This window comes from Pelophylax lessonae, assembly GCF_965119305.1.
Source record: "Pelophylax lessonae genome assembly, chromosome: 2".
Classification (NCBI taxonomy): Eukaryota; Metazoa; Chordata; class Amphibia; order Anura; family Ranidae; genus Pelophylax; species Pelophylax lessonae.
Genome location: NC_138769.1, coordinates 256,910,504 through 256,928,755, shown reverse-complemented (window position 1 = coordinate 256,928,755; position 18,252 = coordinate 256,910,504).

Sequence of the window (18,252 nt, the reverse complement as noted above, 5' to 3'; positions counted from 1 at the left end):
CTACAGTAATGTCACTGGTAACCCCAAAAGTGTCAAAAATGTCAGTCAAGGGTCCGATCTGTCCGCCGCAATGTCGCAGTACCGCAAAAAAATCGCAGATCGCCGCCATTAGGCGTTAAAAAAAAACAACAGAAATGACAAAAATCTTTCCCTTAGTAAACGCAATAACTTTTGCGCAAACATATCAAAATACGCTTTTTGCAATTTTTTTTTTACCAAACATATGTAGCAGAAAACAAATTGGCCTAAAATGTTAAAAAATGTTGATTTTTACATTTTTTTTTTGGGAATTTCATATAAAAAAATTTGAAAAATATTGTTATTTTTGCAAAATTGACGCTCTTTTTTTGTTTATAGTGCAAAAAGTAAAAATCGCACAGGTGATCAAATACCACCAAAAGAAAGCTCTGTTTGTGGGGAAAAAAAGGACGTCAAATTCATTTGGGTACAGCGTCGCACGACCGTGCATTTGTCTGTTAAAGTCACGCAGTGCCGAATCGCAAAATAGGCCCTGGTCAGGAAGGGGGTAAAATCTTCCGGTGCTTAAGTGGTTAAGGAGTTTTTATGTGACGTTTAAATACATCACATTTTTAGGAAAATATTTTAAGTGTAACCTAATGTGGGTATGATCATACGCTTTATTCATGTTTTCTGTTTGATTTAACATATTTATTTAAAAACAAATTGACTTAGTCAATGTATGGCAAAGTATGAAAACACCTTTAGGCCAGCATGTAAATGACTATTCAGTGTATGAGCGAAAAAAAAATATTACGCTTACTACCTCTGAGGCAGTAGTTTGTATTTTTTTTTTTCTACATTTTTTTTTTTTTCAGCACCAGTGCATTTCAATATTAGATGAAAAATCTTACCTGCCTAATGTCGATCTCTCATGGTCCTTCCAGTTTATTATGCATTAGCACAGAATACTATCTTGCAAGACTATCTTTTTATCACTTTTATTACTACTACAAGAAATGTAAACATCCCTTATAATAGAAATAAGCATGACAGGACCTCTTTGATGTGAGATCTAGGTTCAAAAAGACCTCAGATCTCACATCTACACTAAAAAAGAAAAAAAAAAAGTAATTTTTTTCCATGATGAAAAAAAAATGGGCTCTTTAAATTCGTTACTAGACAGAGACGTATGATGTCGCTCCGGTCCTCCAAGGCCATAGAGTCAAGTGACGGTCATCTTGCCCTCACTCAACTTCCTGCCTGAGAGGAGAGCGGACCGGATCATTTTTAATGCTACTGGCGGGTATGCTAAGCAGGGAAAATTACCGTGAATGGGGGGGGGGCACCTCTCCTGCCGCCCATAAGGGTGATCCCACGGTGAATCCGCTGCTGGGACCACCCTTATGTTACAGCGGACCTCCCGCCATTTAAAAAAATACTGGGGCTATGGCAGCTATCTGCTGCCATAACCCTGGTATTTAGCGTCAAAGGACCGACGTAAATACACGGTGGGCGGTCCGTAAGTGGTTAAGGTCAGCCTTGGGTTTTTAGCACCTGCTGGTCATTATTCAGCATTGCAGCTCAGATAATCCTGCATTGCACACTTTGATTAGGTGTGATTAAATAGACTGTTGGGCATTCAGACTTTGTTTTATCAACAGGTCTGGCTTATTGCTCATTCTGTGCATTGTGTAAACTGCTGATGCACTCAGTTTATACCTGTCCTGATTATGAACCTGTTATTTATTCTATTGCTCAGGCCGTGTGTCTGAGGACTTCATGCTACTCATCTTCAGGGTTGCACCTCAGCAAGAGTCTGCACCCCCTCTGGGTGAGACAATGAGTCCACAAACTGTGACAGTTGATCATGCATTGCTGTAAGGGTGTAGCAAGCTGGGTTATTGCTTTTAGTTCCTAATTCTAAGATTCTACATGTCATGTTGCTAAAATTACCAACATTCAGCATTTTTAATGTTTCGTTACAACACATTGTTGGTTTGTAGTTAATTGTTCTGTTATTCCTCCCAATTTCACATGAAAAGCTCCTTAAAAAAAAAAAAGATACATTTAAAAAAAAAAAAAAGTTATTGTATTTGTTGGTGGAGATTTATTTATCCAACAGTAGATTTTTCTTCTTTATCCAGTGAATATTATTGTGGAGTAAAAACAGTCCAGCCAGAGCCATGAATCGGGTATATATTCTAAAAAGCCACACTTACAAGGTACTTCAATCCTTCTAAATCCATATAAAATGTTAACATTGTTGTACAGTCTGTACCATCTTTGTAGGAATGGTGCTATGTTGTACTGTGCAGCTTTCTGTTTTGCATACTAACATAATTTGACAATGTTGGCAAGTACCAGAAACAAACTCCCATCTGCTAAAAATTCTCACAATGTTTACCAACAGATTACAACTGAAACAATTTTCTAAATAACTGAATATTTCATCCCATCTATATGAAAAAGCAAGCTTCTATATCTAGTTCTATAAGATAAATAAACACTTGGTCTTGAGTGGCACATTGAAATTCCAAAAACGAATGAAGGAAATACTTTCTAACTACAAAATAAAATAAAAGTTTAGTAATGGATACTTCCTGGAAAAAGAAGAAATAAGCAATTCTTTCATACTTGGTGTTGGGCTTGCTTTAGCTGAACAGTGCTTTTTATGGAAGGAGCAGAGCTGTACAGAAAATACAACTTTATCATGGTATTCTAATGCACCGTTTATAACTCTTTTGAGGTTCAAATTGCTATTTCATGGCATTATCCCTTACACTTTGGTTTTTAAGATCTTCCTTCCAGTTGTGGGAGTGGTCATTGCGCCTGTTGCCTCATTCTCCCAATATATAAAGTTAATAAACTCATGGGTCACTGATGTTCCCAAGTAATAAGCCATTGTTATTCTTTTTGCTAGATACAAAAAAAATGAAATACCTGTTTTGGGTTGACTGGCTTTTTAAAAAATGGCAAAAAAAACCCTATATGGTAGCATTTAAAAACAACATACTATGTTGAGTAGCTAAGTTGTAAGTAATTTTAGTAGATTCTTATGTAAACTGTTATTTTCTACAATATTATAAATCTTGTTTTTCTGTACAGCTCTTCTTTTACATAAATCTCTAGGTGAAGGGTTACTTCTATCAAGACATAATTTGTTTTAATGCAGACAGGAATCTTTTGTTTTCTGTCATTTTTATACAGCTAACTACTGCTTTAACCATCTCTGTGCTTCTGTATGCTAACAATAATTTAGTGTTTTGCTGTCACAGTGAGCTGCTCATCTGGGGCTCTTGCTTAATGACTTACAGCATGTGTAGGTCTTTATAATTTTGTTTAATCCTGGATTAGAGATTTTAAGACCACAAGAATTGTGTTTTAATCTTACAGATACAATGGCTTGGATTTGAAATTAGTAAATTCCATAGTGCAGCACTGTGCTCTTGTGGGCTTGATTGAACTATCCGTAAATCATTAAACCATTTGCTATTCACTTGTTTTTTACTTATTCTTTTCTTGATTTTTTATGACTTTTACTCTCTTTCTTATAGAATGCTCCACTGTTCTATGGCCTCAATATAATAATTTCTTAATTGTGTATAATGTTTCTAATAATGTGTTACTACTTTGTTTTAGGAAGCTGTATCCGGATACCCCTAGTGTTCAATATAGCCATTGCAGTGCATAAATCCCTGAAGAGCAGAAGAAATATCTGATGTCTCTGAATGAATGTAAACCAAAAATCAAATCTCATCTATTCACTGAACGCAACATTTTCTATGTAGCTAATTATGCCTATTTATAATGTGGACACAAAATCCATTTTGAAGGACCCCACTGACTGCACTATCTTTGCTGGCATACAACTGGTTGTGTTACATTTTACTTCTGTTAGACCAGCAACTTTTGACATTTTTAAGGAATATAGTTAACATATTACTTTTTAGTTAAAATTTTATCTGGATCTTTTATATGTAGATAGTGCCTGTGCGCTTATGCATATCACAGCTGAAAAAGACACCTTGCCTACTTTTTTAATTTAATTTTAATTTAATTAATTAATTTTTACTTATTTCTTGTCTTGTTACGTCATAGTTCTGTTTTACACATTGCAGCCTCACAGTGCCTGAGATTTCATGTCAGGAGACCTTTCATGACAGTGAAAGCATAACTAGGTCTGGGGTAAAACACTGCTCAATAGCATCAAACTTGATGACATGCCTTACCTGTAATCACCACTGTGCCAGGTAACAAACATCCCAACTGGTTTCCTTTAAGGCTTTAATTGCACACATGTCAAACTGGGGTATTTACAACATGTTTCTCGTACCTAATTCCCTCATTGTCCTAATATAAAAGGTAATTTTTAAACAAAATGATAAAAGGGTTCTTACTGCTCCACATTAGAAACAATGGATCTACAGGCCTTCCTCGACATTGTAGTACTGTGTGTATAGTGGTTCCCACGCGTGCAGTTCCACATGCAGGTATGGTGATTTGGAAGCGGTAAGCAGGTTGATTGCATACTTGGCATTCTGTTGTACGAGAGAGAATGTCTCATCACACTGGTCATTATTTATTTCTTGATATACTACTTTATGCTTCATGGGTCATAGTGGCTGTTGCAATTAATAATAATCCATAGTTGTCAAAATTACATTGTTACATAGTTAGTCTGGTTGAAAAAAGACACAAAGTTCATCTAGTTAAACCAAAAAAAGAAGGGAAAACAAAACAAACACATTTTTTTACAATCCTATGCCCACCGTTGATCTAGAGCATGGGTGTCCAACCTTTTGGCTTCTCTGGGCCACATTGAGTGTAGAGAAATTTTCTTGGGCCGCATATAAAATATATACTATAATTAAGGTATATAAGTAATAAAATGCTGCCGCGCCCTTCCCGAGCTGCCCCGCCCCCCACATTAATTTAAAACAACTAGAGGATGATCAAATGAAATGGAATCAGTATACAGAGGTTTACTTCTTCTGAGAGATAATAAAGGAACACTCTAACCACCAAGGCCACTTCAGTGATTTGAAGCGGTCATGGTGGTAGGAGTCAGAAACACTGCACATGCTCCCCTCCCCTCTGAGGCATCCTCTGCCTACTGTTAGTTGGAATCTGCTGTGACCGTGCCCCCGACCCGACTTCCTTCCTCCACAGCAAAGAAAAAAATTGTCAGGGGGCAGTGGGCCGCATTGCCTGCGGTTCCGGGCCGCAGGTTGGACATGCCTGATCTAGAGGAAGGCAAAAAACCTCAGCAAAGCATGATCCAATTTGCTCCAACTGGGGAAAAAAGTCGTACCCCCCCCCCAGTGTGTATGATGCATGCATATTCTTAGCCCTAAGTAGGTAACTTTACATTTATCAACATTAAATCTCATTTGCCACATGGTTGCCCAATTAAACAGCTTGTAAGTTAGAGACATCCTGTAAGGACGTTATTCCACTGAAAAGCTGGGAGTCTTCTTGCGAAGACTGAAATTGAATTTTTAATCCCGGACCCTATATCATTTGTAAATATATTAAAAAGTAAGGGTCCCAACATTGAACCTTTGGGTACACCACTGATAACCTTAGACCATTCAGAGTATGAATCATTAACCTCTACTCTCTGAATTTGGTCTTTTAGCCAATTTTCTATCCATTTTACAAACTGATTTTTCCAGGCCTGTAGACTTTACCTTACACATTAGCAGTGTGTGGGGAACTGTGACAAATGCTTTTGCATAATCTAAGTATACTATGTCCACAGCCACTGCTTTGTCTAAGGTTTTACTTACCACCTCATAAAAAGAAATCAGATTTGTCTTACAACTTCTGTCTTTCTTGAATACATGCTGTCTGTCATGCTGTACCATTCCAGTCCTTATGCCCCGTACACACGTGCAGATTATCTGAAGACTTTTGTCTTCAGATTTACCTTTTCTATGTAGTGCAAGGGCCTGCCGGATTGCATACAAATTGAAAGTGTTTAGGTTTGACCTCATATTATATGGTTTTGGTAAGTCTGCAGACAAAAGTCTTCAGATAATCTGCACGTGTGTATGGGGCATTAGAGTCCCTAAAAAATAGAAACAATGGATTTAAAATGACAGCGCTCAATTATTTAGGAATTCATGGGTGTATGCCATCTGGACCCGGTGCTTTATTCACCTTTATGCTGTCTAAATATTTCTGGACCATATCAATTTTGAGCCATTGTGGATCATTTGGGGCTGTGCCAATACCATCCCCATTAAGGCCATGAGCTCCCCCATGCTCTTTTGTATACACAGAGCTAAAGAAAGTATTTAACACATTTGCCTTCTCTTTGTCCCCAGTCACCCACTCTAGATTGTTTTGTAAGGTGCCTACATGCTTAGACCTGACCTTTTTACTATTAACCACTTAAGCCCCGGAACATTTTACCCCCTTCCTGACCAGGGCCTATTTTGCGATTCGGCGCTGCGTGACTTTAACGAACAATTGCGCGGTCATGCGACGCTGTACCCAAATGAAATTGATGTCCTTTTTTTCCCACAAACAGAGCTTTCTTTTGGTGGTATTTGATCCCCTGTGCGATTTTGATCATGCGCTATAAACAAAAAAAGAGCGACAACTTTGCAAAAATAATATTTTTCACATTTTTTTATATGAAATTCCCCAAAAAAAAGAAAGTAAAACAAATTTTTTTAACATTTTAGGCCAATTTGTTTTCTGCTACATATGTTTGGTAAAAAAAAAATTGCAAAAAGCGTATTTTGATTGGTTTGCGCAAAAGTTATTGCGTTTGCTAACTAAGTGAAAGATTTTTGTCATTTTTAATTTTTTTTTTACACGAGTAATGGCGGCAATCTGGGTTTTTTTTTTTTTTTTGCGGGACTGCGACATTTCAGCGGACAGATCGGACCCTTGACTGACATTTTTGACACTTTTGGGGGTACCAGTGACATTACTACAGTAATCAGTGATATACATATGCACTGTTACTGTAAAAATTACACTGGGAGGGAATGGGTTAACTTTATTGGAGAGGGAGGGGTTAAGTGTGTCCCTAGGGGCATGCTTCTAACTGTGATTGGATGTGGCTATGTGTGTAACAGCAGAGATCAACGGTCCTACATAGCAGGACCATATGATCTGTGCTGTTACACAGGGGAGAAAGACAGGCGGCTTTGTTTACATTAGCGGCCTGCCTTTCTCCCGCTGTATCCGACGATTGCGAGTGACCGGCGGACATCGGGTCTGCCGGTCACACGCGCGGGCTGCTTAGGGAACGAGCGGGGATGGGAGCATGCCTCCGGCGGCGTGCGCTCGCCCCCTATTGGCTCACAGGCTAGTGACGTCCCGATACGTCACTTTGCCTGTAAGGGGCTGACCGCCGCCGTATATAGTCGCGCGGCGGTCGGCAAGTGGTTAATATATTTAAAGAATTTTGGGGGGTTTGTCCTACTATTAACCACTTCAGCTCCAGAAGGTTTTACCCCCTTAATGGCTATTTTTTGCGATTCGGTACTACGTTGCTTTAACTGACAATTGCGCGGTCGTGCGATGCTGTACCCAAATACAATTAATGTCCTTTTTTCCCCCAAAATAGAGCTTTCTTTTGATGGTATTTGATCACCTCTGCGGTTTTTAGATTTTGCGCTATAAACAAAAACAGCGGCAATTTTGAAAAGAAAATGCAAAATTTTTTTTTTACCTTCTGCTATAAAACATTCCCAGTAAAAAAAATTTAAAAATCTAATTTTTTTTTATCAGTTTAGGCCAATTTGTATTCTGCTAGATATTTTTGGTATAAAAAAAATCCCAAAAAGCGTATTTTAATTGGTTTGTGCAAATGTTATAGCGTTTACAAACTACTGGATAGATTTTTGGACTTTTTATTTAGTTATTTTTATTAATAGTAATGGCGGCAATCAGCCATTTTTAGCATGACTGCCACATTGCGGCAGGCAGATCGGACACCTAACTGAAATTTTTGACACTTTTTGGGGACCAGTGACATTAATACAGTAATCAGTGCTAAATAATATGCACGGTTACTGTATAAATTACACTGGCAGGGAAGGGGTTAACACTAGGTGGTGGTCAAGGTGTTAAGTGTATGCCTTATAGTGCTTACTGACTGTGTGGGGGGATGGGTTGGACAGAGGCAGGGAGAGATCGGCGATTCAGCTTAGCTGAATCACACAAACTTTCCCTGCCTCTCTGGCAGAAGACCCGCCTGCTTTGTTTACATAAGCAGGCGGCTCTTCTGTCATTCTAGCCGAAGATCGTGGTCTGGCTCCCTATGTGACTTGCGTGCCGCCGAATCCACGTGCACATAATCATGTAGATCTACGTGATTATGCGCAGCCGAGCCGCCCTGCTGCAGTAAATCTGCGTAGAGCGGTCGGCAAGTGGTTAAGGAATTAAAATTTACTCAAACTGTTTAAAGATAATTTAACCCTATTGTTGTCAGGTATGTACGTCATATGGACCCGACAGTAGGGAGCTTCACAAACACTGTGTAAATCTGACGAACCGACTTCTGGCTGCCGGATGGAAGCAGTCCGGCGCCTCCATATTTGCCGGATTGCTTCCCCTCCCGTTAAATCTCGCAGCAAAAGGGTTAATGATCATTTACCATTGTTTGGTTGTCTTATTGCACAAATAGTACATTATGACTACACAATAAAAGAAAATATTTATGAAACAAAAAGCTCTGTTGCTGGCGCTGCTTGAAGGAAATTGTGTAAAACTAATTCTTGAGCTATATTTTTTTCAATTTTTTTGGATAAGTGCTTTTTTTTTTTTTTTTTTTAATAAAAATGTTATTGTAAAAGAAAGCTCTTGGATGCTGTCAAAACTGGAGTGAGGAACGTTACTGCTATAGAAAATTTATGGCAGATTAGCATTCAGTTGATTTACTAAAGGCAAATAGGCTGTTCTCTTTGCAAAGGGAATTTCCCCCAGAATTTAATGAATATTGTGAAATTTCAGTTTGCAAAGAAAAAAACAGCAGTTTTGCTTGCACATGATTAAATGATTGAAGTCAACAGAGTTTCACCTTCTTCACTAGACTCTCAAAAAAATACCCTCCTTGCAGAGTGCAACTTCATTTGCAAAGAGAACAGTTTATTTGCCTTTAGTAAATCAACTGCATAAAGTCAGCCTATATTGAAAGAATGATCAGGGAATATACAATATCTCACAAAAGTGAGTACACCCCTCACATTTTTGTAAATATTTTATTATATCTTTTCATGTGACAACACTGAAGAAATGACACTTTGCTACAATGTAAAGTAGTGAGTGTACAGCTTGTATAACAGTGTAAATTTGCTGTCCCCTCAAAATAACTCAACACACAGCCATTAATGTCTAAACCGCTGGCAACAAAAGGGAGTACACATCAAGCACATGCTGGTGGAGCCTAAGCATTTTAAACGCTGTTACCCATTTGCGGATGCAGTATCCGCTAGGTGGACTGTGCTATCAAAGGTGGATCACCCAGTTTCCAGGCTGAATAAGTCTACTGTGGTTCCGATGGAGGAATCACCGACTTTTGGATAGATGGATGGAGTCTCTGTCCTGTCACCTACACGTGATAGCAGGTTCCATATTGAAAACTACTTTTGTGAACATTCTGGTGTCACAGACGGTTACTTAATGGGTGAAGTTACTTTAAAGTAACTTGGAAGCTGAACGGCTTCCCCCTGCGGTGCTGGAACTAATAGACCAGTTGGCTCATATTTCCAACGCCCGTTAGCTACACATGCCCTGATTCGTACTTTCATTCAGGGAGTGCGCCATGTGGCTCCTCCAAGATGATCCCTGTTACCACCGTGGGATCTTAATTTGGTATTATCTGTTCTTTAAAAGCCTCCTTTTGAGAACATTCGGGAGATATCTCTGTTTTCATTGACTCAGAAGGTTCCCTTCTTGGTGGCTATCACTTCTGCTTGCAGAGTGTCTGAGTTGGCAATGTTGTCTTGCCACTCACATTATTTGGTGGTCCACAGAGTTAAAGTGGTACTTAGCCCTAATCAGTCGTTTCTTCCTAAGGTGGTTTCTGATTTTCATCTGAATGAAGACATTTTGTTGCCTTCACTCTGTCCGGAGCCCAAGCATCCCAAGTAATTTGCCTTGCATTCTTTGGATGTGGTTCAGGAGATCAGGGTTTACCTGGAGGCCTCTGAATCTTTTAGAAAATCAGACGCTCTTTTCGCCCTTACCAAAAGATCTCGTAAAGGATTGGCTGCGTCTGCTGTGACCATATCCAGATGGATCAGGCAGATGGTGGTTCATGCTTATTCACTGAAGGGTAAGGTTCCTCCTTTCCCAGTGAAGGCGCATTCTACTAGAGAGCCTAGTGCCTCTTGGGCTTTTCTCCTTCAGGAGTCAGTGCTGCAAGTTTGCAAGGTGGCAACTTGGTCGTCTGTGCATACGTTCAAAAAATTCTACAAAGTAGATGTGTTGGTATCCTCGGATGCTTCCTTTGGCCGCAAGGTTTTGCAGGCTGCTGTTTAAAGAGAATATTTTTTGTTTCTCTTTGAGGGTGTTTGTTTTTACAAGGTGAGCTCCAGTTGTTCCTGGTTGAGCTCCATGTTACCTGGTTGGCTAGGTTTAGCCTTTGGGGAGTTACGTTCTTCTTTGTGTTGTCTTCCCACCCCTCAGAATTATACTGCCTTGGGACATCGCAATGGTCTAAAAAAGATGGAGCTGCATCTGTCGATGAACGAGAGAGAAAACTGGATTTTTGTAAGAACTTACAGTAAAATCCGTTTCTCTGAAGTTCGACAGACGCAGCACCCGCCCCTCTACTTCTGAGTGTATGGGGTTATTTTTGTCTTCTAAACACTGCTTGCAACTAAACTGCAGGCTGAAGCAGAGTGTGTGGGGTTATGCCTGCAGGGACAGCCCCATAGGCGAGGTAACGTTTTTTTTTCCTGCTTAGTGCCTATTCCTGATAGGAGGAACATAACCCAATGGTCTAAAGAAGATGGAGCTGCGTCTGTCGATGAACTTCAAAGAAAAAGATTTTACAGTAAGTTCTTACAAAAATCCAGTTTTTGTTGCCAGCTGTTCAGACATTAATGGCTGTGTGTTGTGTTATTTTGAGGGGACAGAAAATGTGCACTGTTATACAAGCTGTACACTCTCTACTTTACATTGTAGCAAAGTGTAATTTCTTCAGTTTTGTTACATGAAAAGATATAATAAAATATTTACAAAAATGTGAGAGTTGTACTCACTTTTGTGAGATACTGTAAGTAGAACAAGCTGCATATCAAACTAGTAGTAAGTGGAAAAATGGCAATACAAAAGTGTTTCTGTATATTCTGTAAATCATGTTTAGTCATTTTTATTCATATAATTGTTACATATGAAATATGTAAATAAAAGATTGTCTAATTATTGATGAGAACAACTGTATTCTTCACTTTCTCTATATCAGGGTTTCTCGACCAGGGTTCCTCCTGAGGTTGCTAGCGGTTCTTTGAGCAATGAGCATTTTCTGGTTCTTAGATAAGTTTCCACTGACACCATTAATCTATTTAGCTACCTGTAAGGGGGTAATTTTCCAGATGGCCACAATTGTAAGGAGCATTCTTCTCACTGACCATCACACTAATGTATCATGAGTTGTAGATTTTTAATTTTTAGCAGGGGTTCCCCGAGACCAGAAATGTATTTCAAGGGTTCCTCTGTGTTGAAAAGGTTGAGAAAGGCTGCCTAGATGTTTATTCCTCACACACATCCATACCTCAGGTGTTGATATTAAATTCCTCAATTACCACCTCTCAAAAAATACTAACCTAAACTCCAGCAAGTCTGATTTTTTATTGAATATTCCAGATTAAAGCTGGACCATAATTACTTCTGATTATTAACCACATAACGACCGCCCACCGCAGATATACTGCAGCAGGCAGCCGCTGTTGGGCAAAGTGACGTATGGGTACGTCACTCGCTCAGTCACCTGTGGGGGGTGAGCTCCCGCTCATTCCCCGACATCCCCGCGCGAGTGACCGGCTCCGATGTCCGCCGGTCACTTGCGATCTCCCGCTGGAGAGGGAGAAAGGCAGATGGCTGATGTAAACACAGTCTCTGATGTAACTGCAGAGACTATATGATCCTGCTATGTAGGATCGTACGTCTCTGTGGTTACATCACAAACCACGCCCCCCCCCCCCCACAGTTAGAATCACACCCCTAGGGATACATTTAACCCACTGATCACCAATCAAGTTAACCCCTTCCCTGCCAGTGTCATTTTTTCAGTAACAGTGCATATTTATAGCACTGATTACTGAAGTAATGTCACTGGTACCCCCAAAAGTGTCAAAAATGTCTGTCAAGGGTCGGAAGTGTCCGCCGCAATGTCGCAGTCCCGCAAAAAAAAAAAAAAAATTAGTAAATCGCCGCCATTACTAGTTAAAAAAAAAAAACAATAAAAATGACATAAATCCTTCCCGTAGTTAGTAAACGCAATAACTTTTGCGCAAACCAATCAAAATATGCTTTTTTTTTTACCAAAAATATGTAGCAGAAAACAAATTGGCCTAAAATTTTAAATTTTGATTTTTACTTTTTTGGGGGGGAATTTCATATAAAAAAATGTGAAAATATTGTTATTTTTTCAAAATTGTCGCTCTTTTTTTGTTTATAGCGCAAAAAGTAAAAATCGCACAGGTGAGCAAATACCACCAAAAGAAAGCTCTGTTTGTGGGGAAAAAAGGACGTCAATTTAATTTGGGTACATCATCACATGACCACGCAATTCTCCATTAAATTCACGCAGTGCCGAATCGCAAAATAGGCCCTGGTCTTTTAGCAGCCAAATCCTCCGGGGCTTAAGTGGTTAAATTGATCATCCAGACAAATCAGTGGCACAGCTATAGCTGCCAATTAAGGTCTGAGCTATGCTAACCTTGTAAGGGGATGCTGGGAGTACAAATATATATATATATATATATAAAATATATACTGTATATGCCTTTACATGTACAGGAACTTTAATGGCATCCCAGTATTAGTCCGTAGGATTCAGTAATGAGTTGGCCCACCCTTTGCAGCTAGAACAGCTTCAACGCTTCTGGGAAGGCTGTCCACAAGGTTTAGGAGTGTGTCTTTGGGAATGTTTTACCATTCTTTCAGAAGCACATTTGTGAGATCAGGCACTGATGGGGACAAGAAGGCCTGGCTCGTGGTCTCTGCTCGAATTACATTGATACATAGTTGGTAAGGTTGAAGAAAGACAACAGTCCATCCAGTTCAACCTGTGTTGGTGTGTGTGCGCATGTAGAAAATAATTTTCCATATCCCCATATATTGTTTTCGTTAAGATGCACGTCCAAGAGCCTTTTAAAACTGTCCATACTTCCTGCCAAAACCACAGATTTTGGAAGAGAGATCCTCATCCGCCCTGACAGTGAAAAGCCTCCTATGCAGCCTAAGGTTAAACCGCTTCTCTTCCAATCTCATCATGTGGCCTCGTGTCCTTGTACACTCCCTGGGACTGAAAAGTTTCATACCTACGCTGGGATCACTGTTGAGATATTTGTATATTGCTATCATATCACCTCTGAATCGTCTCTTCTCCAGGGGGAATAAATTTAGTGCTTGTAGTTGTTCCCCATAATTGAGGTCCTCTAATCCCCATATTATTTCGTTGCCCTTTCTGGACTCTCTCCAGCACATCCTTTCTGAGAATTAGTGACCAGAAATGGATGGAACACACTCGATGCAGCCGAACCAGAGTTTTATAAATTGGCAGGATTGTCAATTTATCTCTGGAGTAAATTCCCTTTTCTCTTACGTCCTCCGACAGTCGCCGCCTCTTCATATTCGTCACATATGGGGGTATTAGACTTTGCTCCGAAGGAGTAGCTAGGCAACAGAATATGTTAACAATAAAGCTTTTAACATATCCCACCCTCAAGGGGTGGTCCCCTCAGTCAATACTCTCCTACTTCCTGCAACCATATCTCAGTTTTAATGTCTAGCTTGTCAGGAGTGGCTGGCTTTTTCTGTGCTGGGGCTTTCTGCCCCAGACTCTTTCTTCTTTTTGAAATTTTGTTTGAGTTTTCTCTCTACCTTTACTTAGCTGTTATTTTTGTCAGCATTAGTTAGTTCTTCGGATGAAGAGGATCATGCAGACTGGGTCTCGGGCTGATCCCCCTGATCACAGGTCGTGGGTCAGTGGCTTCCCAGTCTGCCATCGAGCGTTCAGCCAGGTAACGCTCCTGGCACAGTGAACGACCCATCCCTGTTCGGTGCAGGGATGATTGGTGAGGTGGCTACCTCACTGGACGCTGTGCGGTTTCTTAACCCCCATTTTGTGCGTCTTGAATGCGACTCTCCCTGCCTCATGTGCAGCGGCTTGTTCGCCTGTGCGGGTCCCCCACGCCATTTGAGGTAAGTGTATTTATGTGGGGACCTGTCTGTCTGGGGGGGTGTCAGTCTGGGACTGTGTAACCTGCCTTTAATCACACTGCTTGTCTCCCTATCTCTCGGCTGCATGCTGTGGGCTGCAGGGGGGGGGGGGGGGAGATGTGTGACACTGTCTGTGTCAGGCTGATCAGTGTGTGAAGCTGTGTGCTGTGGGGCATGTTTTTTGGCATGTTTGGGCACTATACAGCGATCGCTGCGGCGATCTGACATGTATTCTGATACTGGCATGTAATGTGTGTTTTTTCCTGCACTGTGGAGCGGCGGTTTCGGCGCCAAACGGCGCCATTTTGCCTACACCCGCTCCGGCCGCATGTTTTACATGCATGGCGGCCATTTTCTTGTAGCCTCCATAGGCTTACATAGAGCGCCCTGGCAGCATCGCTTCCTCTCTCCAGGAACACCGATCGAGGCAGCAGCAGCGGCGAGGGTCTCCTCAGGTTTTACCCTTCTGTTCTTGCTATCCATTGCCTGTGTTCAGTTTGCATATTCCCTGTGGGGGTCTTATTGTGCTTGAGTGTGGTGCGGTGGGCTGCGCTTGCCGCGCTTGCTAAAAAGGGGCAGTTAACCCTTTGTTGTCTGGCATTACAGGGGCAATGGATTCTCAGGAGGGAAAATTTCCTACAGCCTTGGTGGAAAGCCAGGGGACCGCTGTCTCCCCCCCAGGGGGGGATTTGGCCACTATTGTGGCTGGCCTTGCTGCTCAGGTGCAGATGCTGGTGGCTGCTCAATCTACTAAAAGGCCCAGAGTTGCTCTTTCCTCTGATTCTGAGGGTGAAGGTGATAAGGCTGTTATGGCGGGGGCCTCCTTATCGGGGTCCCGCTCCTCTCTTGATCTAATAGGGTCTGAGGTGGAGGCTGAAGTTGAGGGGGTTGATAATTCTCCCCCTGGCTCGCCTGAAGAGCTTGCAATCATGGATGAGTTGATTGCTTCCATAAAGCAAACGTTGCGTTTGCAGGATGAGGTGTGTCCCCCCGCCGCCTTGGCGGCTTATGGGACGCAGAGAAAACGCAGGACGCCGCAGGTTTTTCCCTGCAATGATGATTTTCAGCGCGCTGTTAAGGAACAATGGCGCAATCTACGCAAACCTTTTACTGTACCAAGTAGATTCAAGCTGCGTTATCCTTTTTCACCTTCCACTGATGAAAGGTGGTGTGTGCCACCCCCTGTGGATCACGCAATTGCGGTTTTGAACAAATCCACTGCGATTCCTGCAGAGGATTCCCCTGTGTTCCGTGACGCCACGGATAGGAGACTGGAGTCTCTTACCCGTCATACTTATTCTATTACGGGTTCTATGCTTAAGGCTCTGTTTGCTTCTCTCATGGCGGCCCAGGCGATCGCAAGTTGGACGCAGATGCTTAGGCGCGTCCTAGTGGCCGATTCGGCCTCACCGGCGACCCTGGATATGGTGGATCAAATCCACCAGGGTGTCATGTATCTGTGTGATGCGGACCTGGACCTGGTTCCGTTGGCTGCACGTGTGCACAGTGTGGCGGTGTTGTCTCGCCGCCTGATTTGGTTAAAATGTTGGTCGGTGGACCAGTCTTCACGTAAGACCTTAGCCAATCTACCTTATGATGGGTCTCGCCTTTTTGGGGAGTCCCTGGATGTGTTGATTAAGGGGATCACCGGGGGTAAGAGCACTCTCTTGCCCCATTTCCCCAAAGCTAAGGGGGCTTCTGGGAAGAAGCATGCTAATTTTCGGCCCCCTCAGGGGTCCTTTCGTGCCTTTCGGCCGCACTACAAGGGCAAGCCGTTCAAAGGTCAAGGCTCTCAGAAGAAGCCCTGGTCTGGTAAACAGAAGTCCGGCCAATCCGGATCTGCGGCCCATAACAGTGCGGCCTGAAGGGGCGCCCTCACCCAGTTTTGGGGTGGGGGGACGCTTGCTCGGTTTTCTTCAGCCCTGGTTGGCCCGTGTGCGGGACAGGTGGGTTCAGGAAATCGTTCGATCTGGTTACAAGATCGAGTTTCTCTCTCGGCCGGAGAGCAGATTTTTTCCCTCAAATCTTCAACTGTCTCCAGAGCGTTTGCGGGATCTGCAACTGGCGGTGCGGGACCTGAGGGCTCAGGGAGTGGTGGTTCTGGTGCCTCATCGGGACAGATTTCGGGGGTTTTATTCCAATCTGTTCACCGTGCCCAGGAAGGAGGGCAAGGTTCGTCCAATTCTGGACTTGAAGGCTCTGAACCGCTCTGTGCGGGTTCGCAAGTTCCGCATGGAATCCCTGCGGTCGGTGGTGGCTGCCCTGGTTACGGGGGAATTCATGGCCTCCATCGATTTGAAGGATGCGTACCTTCACATCCCCATTTTCGAAGGTCACCAGAGGTACCTTCGATTCGCCATTGCGGAGGATCACTACCAGTTCGTGGCGTTGCCTTTTGGTCTCGCCTCGGCTCCGCGGGTCTTCACCAAGGTGCTTGCACCGGTTCTGGCATTGTTGAGGGCCCAGGGCATTTCTGTCCTGGGGTATCTAGACGACATCCTGGTTCGGTCTGCGACCAGCCAGGGTCTGGAGGAGGACCTGTCTGTCACGATGCAAACTCTACAGGAGTTTGGTTGGACGATAAATTTTCCAAAGTCGACGCTGAGTCCGTCGGTTCGTCTTCCCTACCTGGGAATGATTCTGGACTCGGTACAAGCGAAGGTCTTCCTGCCGGAAGACAAACTCAGAACTCTTCAGGAGGAAGTCAGGTCCCTCAGGGACGTTCCGCACTCGTCTTTAAGGACGTGCATGAGATGTCTGGGATTGATGGTCTCGGCCTTCGAGGCGATTCCCTTCGCCCAGTTTCACACGTGGGGTCTCCAAGCGGAGATCCTGTCCAAGTGGGACGGGCGACCTCAATATCTGGATCTTCAAATCTCGTTGAGTCATCGCACCAGAAGAGACCTTCTGTGGTGGCTCCAGTCCCCGATGGTGTCCGGGGGCAAGTCGTTTCGTCCTATCTCGTGGACGGTGATCACCACGGATGCCAGCCTGTCGGGCTGGGGTGGTGTTCTGGGCGTTCTGTCTGCCCAGGGGACTTGGTCGGAGGGAGAGTCTTCCCTTCCGATCAACATTCTGGAATTACGTGCGATAAATCTCTGTCTTCATCGCTGGACGGACCGGCTGCAGGGCTGCCCGGTTCGGGTGCAGACGGACAATGCCACAGCGGTGGCCTACATCAACCACCAAGGGGGCACCAGGAGTGCCCGGGCGGCTCGAGAAGTGGCCGACATTCTGTCTTGGGCCGAGACTCATGTCCCGGCGATAACGGCAGTTCACATTCCGGGGGTGGAGAACTGGCAGGCGGACTATCTGAGTCGCCAGACCCTGGATCAGGGGGAATGGTCTCTTCACCCGGCTGTCTTCCAGATGTTGTGCGCGAAGTGGGGTCTTCCAGATGTGGACCTGTTCGCGTCTCGTCTCAACAACAAGGTGAGAAGGTTCGTGGCAAGGACGCGCGACCCTCGGGCAGACGCGTCGGACGCGTTAGTGGCCCCGTGGCATCAGTACAGGCTGATGTACGCGTTCCCACCGATTCAGTTGCTGTCCAGGTTCCTTCGCAGGTTACTCTCGGAACGCAGCACGGTGATTCTTGTGGCACCGGACTGGCCTCGCCGGTCCTGGTACGCAGACCTCGTGAATCTGGCGGTCGACGCCCCTTGGCGTCTACCTCTTCGAGACGATCTACTGTCTCAGGGACCGATTTACCATCCTGCTTTACAGTCGCTGGCTTTGACGGCCTGGCTGTTGAGACAGAGGTCCTGAAGGAGAAGGGTCTCTCTCCAGAGGTCGTTCATACTTTGATCAACGCGAGGAAGTCTTCCTCGGGGAAGGTTTATTACCGTACTTGGAAGGCCTATTTTGCCTGGTGTGAGTCCA